Source organism: Electrophorus electricus, chromosome 1, assembly GCF_013358815.1.
Source record: "Electrophorus electricus isolate fEleEle1 chromosome 1, fEleEle1.pri, whole genome shotgun sequence".
Lineage (NCBI taxonomy): Eukaryota > Metazoa > Chordata > Actinopteri > Gymnotiformes > Gymnotidae > Electrophorus > Electrophorus electricus.
In genome coordinates this window covers 3424312-3431008 of record NC_049535.1, presented here as the reverse complement: position 1 = coordinate 3431008, position 6697 = coordinate 3424312, and the positions used below count along the sequence as shown (strand labels likewise).

The following is a 6697-nucleotide window of genomic DNA, read 5'->3' as shown; positions in this document are numbered from 1 at the left end:
CCATCGCCTGCTCCTTCACAGAGGACAGAGTTCACACGGTTTGCATCACCTGGCACTGTGACGTTTTACAGACACGTTCAAATAACTGACACACAATGAACTATGCTATTCAGTCTGTCTGCCGGTACGAGGCTTTGGGTGTGGTGACTGAGAGCCTGTGGTTTGAGTTTAAGTTTAAGTCAGGTGCTTACTCTCTAGATTCTTTTGTATTAGTTTCTTTTTTTTTTTTTTTTTCTTCCAAAGCATGAATTCAAACTTTTCATTTTAACTGAGGATCTGTTACATAGGAAATGCAATATAACTTTTCTCACAAAGAATGTTTCTCGTTTAGTGCTGGGCTGGTTTGTAGCTGCGTGCCGCTGCGTCGGACGCGTACGAGTCGCTCTGTTTGTTCTCCGGAGCATCCACGACACTCTCCGGTGTGATGTGTGCACGCACTGACCCTCCCAACGGGACTCCCAGGGCTTCTGTTCCTTTGTTCTTTTCCATTTCCTGTAATGTAGTTGTTTTATATGAAGAAATGTTATTCTGTATAGAATTTCAATGTGAAAAAGCGAAAAAAAAAAAAGGCTGTTCCCCTGCTGGAAATATTTAACCTTTGCCTCTTGTACCCAAAGAAAAGAAAAAAGGTTACTGCAATTATTTGCTGTACTTTATCACTCTAATGTGTCATCTTTTACATCCTCTTGAATGTCAGTACAGCTGTAAGAAATTTAGAGTTACTATAGGAACCTGTTAAAAAGCTTGGTGAAAATGGCCAGATTACCTATTTGGGATAAACTAATATGTTGTAGACAGTCAATCTAGACTTTTATTGCACTTTTTCAACAACTTCGGGAAAATGACATTTCTTACATATCCTGTGTTTTGAATATAAAGCTCTATTTGTGTAACGTAGTGTCATAGCTTAGCATTAGGCAGCTGATCTTTGTTCTTTTGATTTTTTTGGAAATGGTACTGAAGCGACAGGTTTTACTGTGTTGCAGACTACAAATTCTATTGTTGCTTATTTCTGTACAAAAGATCTTTTTGCTGTCTGTAGAATACTCTGTGGCTTTTTAAAAAAAATCAAATTCTTTAAAAAAAAAAAAAAGATTTTGGGTCATCTTGCATTTTCTATATTAAACACTAGTGTTCCTTATTTCAAAGCACCCTTTAATGGCTACAGTACTGTGTCAGGTTGTATCAAAGGCTGAAGGCAGCCACCCTACCCTGGGACTCAAACCCAGGTCTGACAGGAGGTCAACGTGAGTGCTGACCACTGGACCAAAGAGCCAGCTCTTTGGATGTTTTATACATTCTTTCCAATTGTTTTTTGATCCACTGATCAGTTAGCCAGTAGTCCTGCTGTGGTTGGTATGTGGTGGCCATTTGCTTGAAGTCCAACAGAAAGTGACGGAGGTACCTGAAAAAGTGACTCAATGGCTGAATGAGATCAGTGTCTCTCCCTACACATCCTGCTCTTCTCTGAGATCAGACATCACTGTATACTCCTGAATTAGAATAAGAATAAAAATCTGGATCTTTTATTCACCAAGTAGGAAGTGTACAAGGCATTTCTCTTGGTGCAGGTGTTGATATAAGATTAAATACAGTGTGATAGAGAAAGATGAACTTTATATACACTATTTGTAGACTATATATATAATGCTGTATACTATCCGTATATACAGCTCCAGAAAAAAAGAGACCACTCCAATTTTTTTCTTAAATCAGCATCTCCACATGTACAGCAGCCATTCCATTCAAGTGTTTGTTGAATTCCTTCACAGACATCTAGTTCTTCTTAATGAGATGCTGAATAGGTGATCACCTGAACAGAATCCTGTTCTAACGAGCAACAGTATGAAAACCACTGCTGCTGTCATCACTATTCTCCTGTTATAGAACCAGCTGGATGGGAAAAGCAGTGCTAGGAATACCCAAAAATGAAGTGTAGTCAAAATACAGCTACAGACTGTGCCAGAAGAGTAGAAAAGAGAGGTTCAATTGTAGCTTTACTGGCAGAAGGATACAGTGAGCGTCAGGTTGCTTTTATCTTGAAAATTTCAAAAGCTACGGTTCATAAGAATAAGGTCAAGCAGCAAACACATGGGACAATAGCTACAGACTGGCAGAGGTTAAAAACTACTCTCTACCAACTGATGATCGCCACCTCATTCGAATGTCACTTAACTGTAAGGTGACGTCAAGTGACCTACAAAAAGAATGGCATACACACAGCAAGGACAGTTCGAAACAGGCTTCTGGAGGCAGGGCTGAAGTCGTGCGAAGCTAGAAAAAAGATATTTGTCAATGAGAAGCAAAGAAAAGCCAGACTGAAGTTTTGCGAAAGACCGCAAGTAAAGGACTGGAGTAAGGTCATCATCTCTAATGAGTGCAATTTTCAGCTTTGTCCAATACCTGGTTTTGTTATGGTTAGATGGAGACCTAGAGAGGCCTACAAGCCAGAGTCTCTCATACCCACTGTGAAATTTACTGCAGGATCAGTGATGATCTGGGGGTATTTCAGCAAGGCTGGAATCAGGCAGATTTGTCTTTGTGAAGGACGCATGAATCAAGCCACTTACAAAACTGTGCTGGAAGAAAACTTGCTTCCTTCTTCTCTGACAATGTTCCCCAACTCTGATGATTGTTTTTTTTCAACAGGACAATGCTCCATGTCACACAATCAGGTCAATCAAAGTGTGGATGAGGGACCACCAGATCAAGACCCTATCATGGCCAGCCCAATCTCCAGACCTGAACCACACTAAAAACCTCTGGAATGTGATCAAGAGGAAGATGGATGGTCACAAGCCATCAAACAAAGCCGAGCTCCTGGAATTTCTGTGCCCGGAGTGGTGTAAGGTTACCCAACAGAAATGTGAAAGACTGGTGGAAAGCATGCCAAGACGCATGAAAGGTTATTCCACCAAATATTGATTTCTTGACTCATCCTTTGTTTATAAATGAATGAGCTTGTTTTCTTTGCATTATTTGTGGTCTGAAATTTCTGTAACTGTTTTGTTATTTTGACCATTATTCATTTTCATAAAAAAACATGCTCTAAAATACAATATTTTTATCTGGAATTTGGAAGAAATGTTGCCAGTAGTTTATAGAATAAAACTTAAACTGCTCAGCCTGGTCAAACACACACCCATCAATTGTAGAACTAGAGAAACTGATAATTTTGTAGTGGTCTCATTTTTTTCGGAGCTGTATATATGCTGTATACTATCCAAAATAGTATAAATGTAAAAATATCTAAATATATAAATGTGTCAGCAGCAGCAGGTAAAGTATGTGCAGTGTGAAGTTCAGATGAAGTCAAGTACTGGAGTGCTGAGGTACATATATGCAATACGTACAGGTAAGAGAATTGTGCAGTAATATAAATACAAATGCTAATATAAACATTTTTTTTACAGGATGTGTATATTGTATCAAATTAAAATGCATATGTGCACTGAATCCAGTAGGAGGAAAAGCATTCTTCTTCAGAAGGATTAAGTTCTGGTACATCCAGTGGTTGCGTGCACTACAGCGTACGTAATGAGCTGATTAACAGGCGGTAACTCGGAGACTGAGGGAGGGAAGCTGTGGAGGTGGTGATTGAGGCTTTAGGGCTCTCGCGTTTGGTGTCCACTGTGATGGACACCGCTGGAAGAACGAGTGAATGGGGTTTGAAGGGTCAGCCATGATGGACCCTGCCCTCGTCCTTGGTCTAGGTGCGTTGAGGTCTTCGATGGGGGGAAGCCGACAACTGATGGTATTTTTTTGCCCCTCGCTTGCGATGGACTCCATTGTTGCAGTGGAAAACTGGACTAGTAGTGTATGATATAATGCAAATCTCACCAGGAGCAGACTCAGCTGTGCTCTCAGAACAACTCTGCCTATTATAAAACCTGCAGAGCAATACTGATGATTTTTTGTGCATTTGGAAAGGTTTATGTGCACTTTGGAGATGTCTAGGATGCCTAGTGGAAAATACTGTATCGCCTCAGGTAATAAAAAGAGTTTTTACAGGAAAGAGAGGTTTAAGCTGGAATTGGACATCTCAAGGGACTGTAGAGATTCAGTGTCCTTTCAGAATGATTTGTGTACAGGGCAGGGCCCTCAGTTCACAGTCATTACTGCTGCTGGATGAAGCTACAGCACCCTCATCAGGCTTACAGGCACACTCCACCTCTTGTTTCTACTGAGTGATAAACTTCACGCACTCCTTGAGACTGCAAATCCCTCAGGTCTGGTGCTTGAGGTAATAAAAAGAGTGTTTACAGGGAAAAGAGGTTTAACATCGAATTAGACATATTAATAACATAAAACAAGGGATGAGCAAGATTCTGTATCGTTTCAGAATGATTTGTGTACAGGGCAGAAGCCGCTATAAAGGCCTCCACAGGCTTCTGCAAAGGATTGTGGGTAGGCCTCAGTACACCTCAGTGTAAGATATATCTCCAGCAGGCTCAGGACCATATAGAAAAACATTCTGTTTCGGAGAAGAGAAGGTCAAGAGAGTCTTCTCCTGGAATGTAGCGCTAACGGGTTCCAACTGGTGTGGGTGTTGAATATCAATTTGCATATATTGACTAATGTATGTTTTGGATGTAATGGAGGTCAATGAAAACACTAATATGTAAAAGAAGGTGGGGTGAATACATAATAACTCCTGACAACTGTATAAAAATGTGGGTTCTCTGTGTGATTTTTAGACGTTCTCCGGAGGGTGCCTTAATAATGCTTGTTAATGTTAACCGCAATAAAGGACGTGACCAACTATTCTCCTTAACTAATTCTGAAGTCAGCATCTTTATTTTGTATTTGAATGTTGAACTTTAAAATTAGCTGATTGGGCACTTAGGAACGACATGCTGTTGCTATGTGCAGAGATGTGGGCTTACAGCTCATGGTTGGGCCCATCGCACTGCTCCAACAGACCTACTCTGACCGGAACTCTCTGACTGCGGAAGTCGGAGTTGTTTCTCCTTCAGAATGCTTTTCATTTTGGTTGGTCAGTTTCACCGTTTCAGTAGACAAGTTAAAAGAAGCTCCCGCAAACTGACCTTCACCGGACCCCAGTGTGGAACTGAATGGCAGAGTGGCACTTGCTGCTACAGTTTGTTTGCTTCTAGATTTAATGCATGTAAGCGACCTTTGCTTCCTTTTCCATCTCGTCCTGTCGTTACTGGATTGTTACTAAGGTCATTTACAATTGTGTTGTACATAAACTTAAAGGAAAAACCACTATGTGGTTTTTTTTTTTTTTCCATCTTAAATTTTTATTAATGCAGCCCAATACACTTTTCTAATGCTCAGCTATCACCTGCAAGAATTGACAATCTGAGCTTTCAAACAGTAAAAGGAACAAAAAGAAAAGAATGATCAACTGATCATGTCAAAATCATTTAAACTTTTTTTTTTTTTTTTTTTTCCATTTTCATTTTAAGTTTACTATAATCAAGGCCTGGACTTGGAGTCTACAGACATGGCAAAAATATTTCCATTTTCAGTGTGTTTCAGTTTCAATGTTTATATTTTTCAATTAAAATGTTTTGGGTTTTTTTCCCCCCTTTCCTGCCTTGTTGAAGCTGACTTGCAGGTTCACTTATTCTTCCATCAGACAGCGGGAACCGCAGCACTGGTTAAAGATTTTTGAACGGCTTCCTGCGCGCACTGGTCCTGGAGCACAGCAACTGCCTCATCCACCTTAGAGTGCAGAGACTCAGGAGACTCCAGCATATGCAGTAGCTCCGAGTTGTCCAGCTCCAGGAGCATACCCGTGATCTTCCCTGCAAGGGTGGGCTGCATGTTCTGGATCAGGGGGAACAGACGCTCACCAGGCATCTGCTTCTGCTCCTGTGGAGGTGCAGCAGCCAGCATGGAGGCACTGAGAGGATCCTGGCCCTGCACATGAACCCCAGCCAGGTGCATGGGCGCCTGGAGCTGTGCGCCCAGGTGCTGCTCTGGTTTATGAACCCCCTGTGGTGTATTTGTACTGCGGTACTGCTCCCCCTGGCACCCCGGTGGCAGCTCCCGCGTTGGCCAGCCATGGCCCCTGAGGCTGAGATGCCATGGTCTGAGAGGCCATCGTGTGGGACCAGGGGGGTAGTGGTTGGTCGGATGGTGCTGAAGGCCTGCGGGCAGGGTGTTGCGGGACTGATGGCACTCAACATGTTCTGTAATTGCTGTGGGTGGACGTGGGTGGAGCTGTGCCAGCTGGCTGCTTGGGTAGTAGGCAGCCCAGTTCTGAGCCTGTGGAATATCCTCCATGAAGTAGCCGGAGAGCGGGCCGGGCTGGTAGGGGTTGAGCATGAGGTTGGGCACCACACTCATGCTGGCCATGTACTGGTTGGTGAGCCCCCCACCCCCCACAACTATAAGGGCATATAAAATGCATGAACAGACATAAATAAGGTGGGAGAAACGGGAATAGGAGAGATGGAGGCGGAAAAAAGAGAGACACAGACAAACGGGAAATGTATATAGAATATTTTTAAGTATTAGCCACCTGCAAAATTACGGGAATTTTTGTGTGTGTGTGTGTATTGGCGTAGTGGTTCCCACGGTATCGCCCCCGTTTATTTACTTTCTGATGATGTTTCCTCGTGTGTCCTTGTTTTGGTGTTTTTGGCCAGGACCCCTAACTAGTTCAGTCCCCACACATTTGAGTCTCTGGGTTTAAACCCCGTGTTTGTGTTCAGTCGTAGCGAAG

General features: G+C 42.5%; 1 pseudogene; it reads right to left on the bottom strand.

Annotated features, from left to right (window-relative positions):
• Window positions 1–5559: 5559 nt before the first annotated feature.
• Window positions 5560–6318, bottom strand: LOC113577977 (annotated as a pseudogene).
• Window positions 6319–6697: the final 379 nt, after the last annotated feature.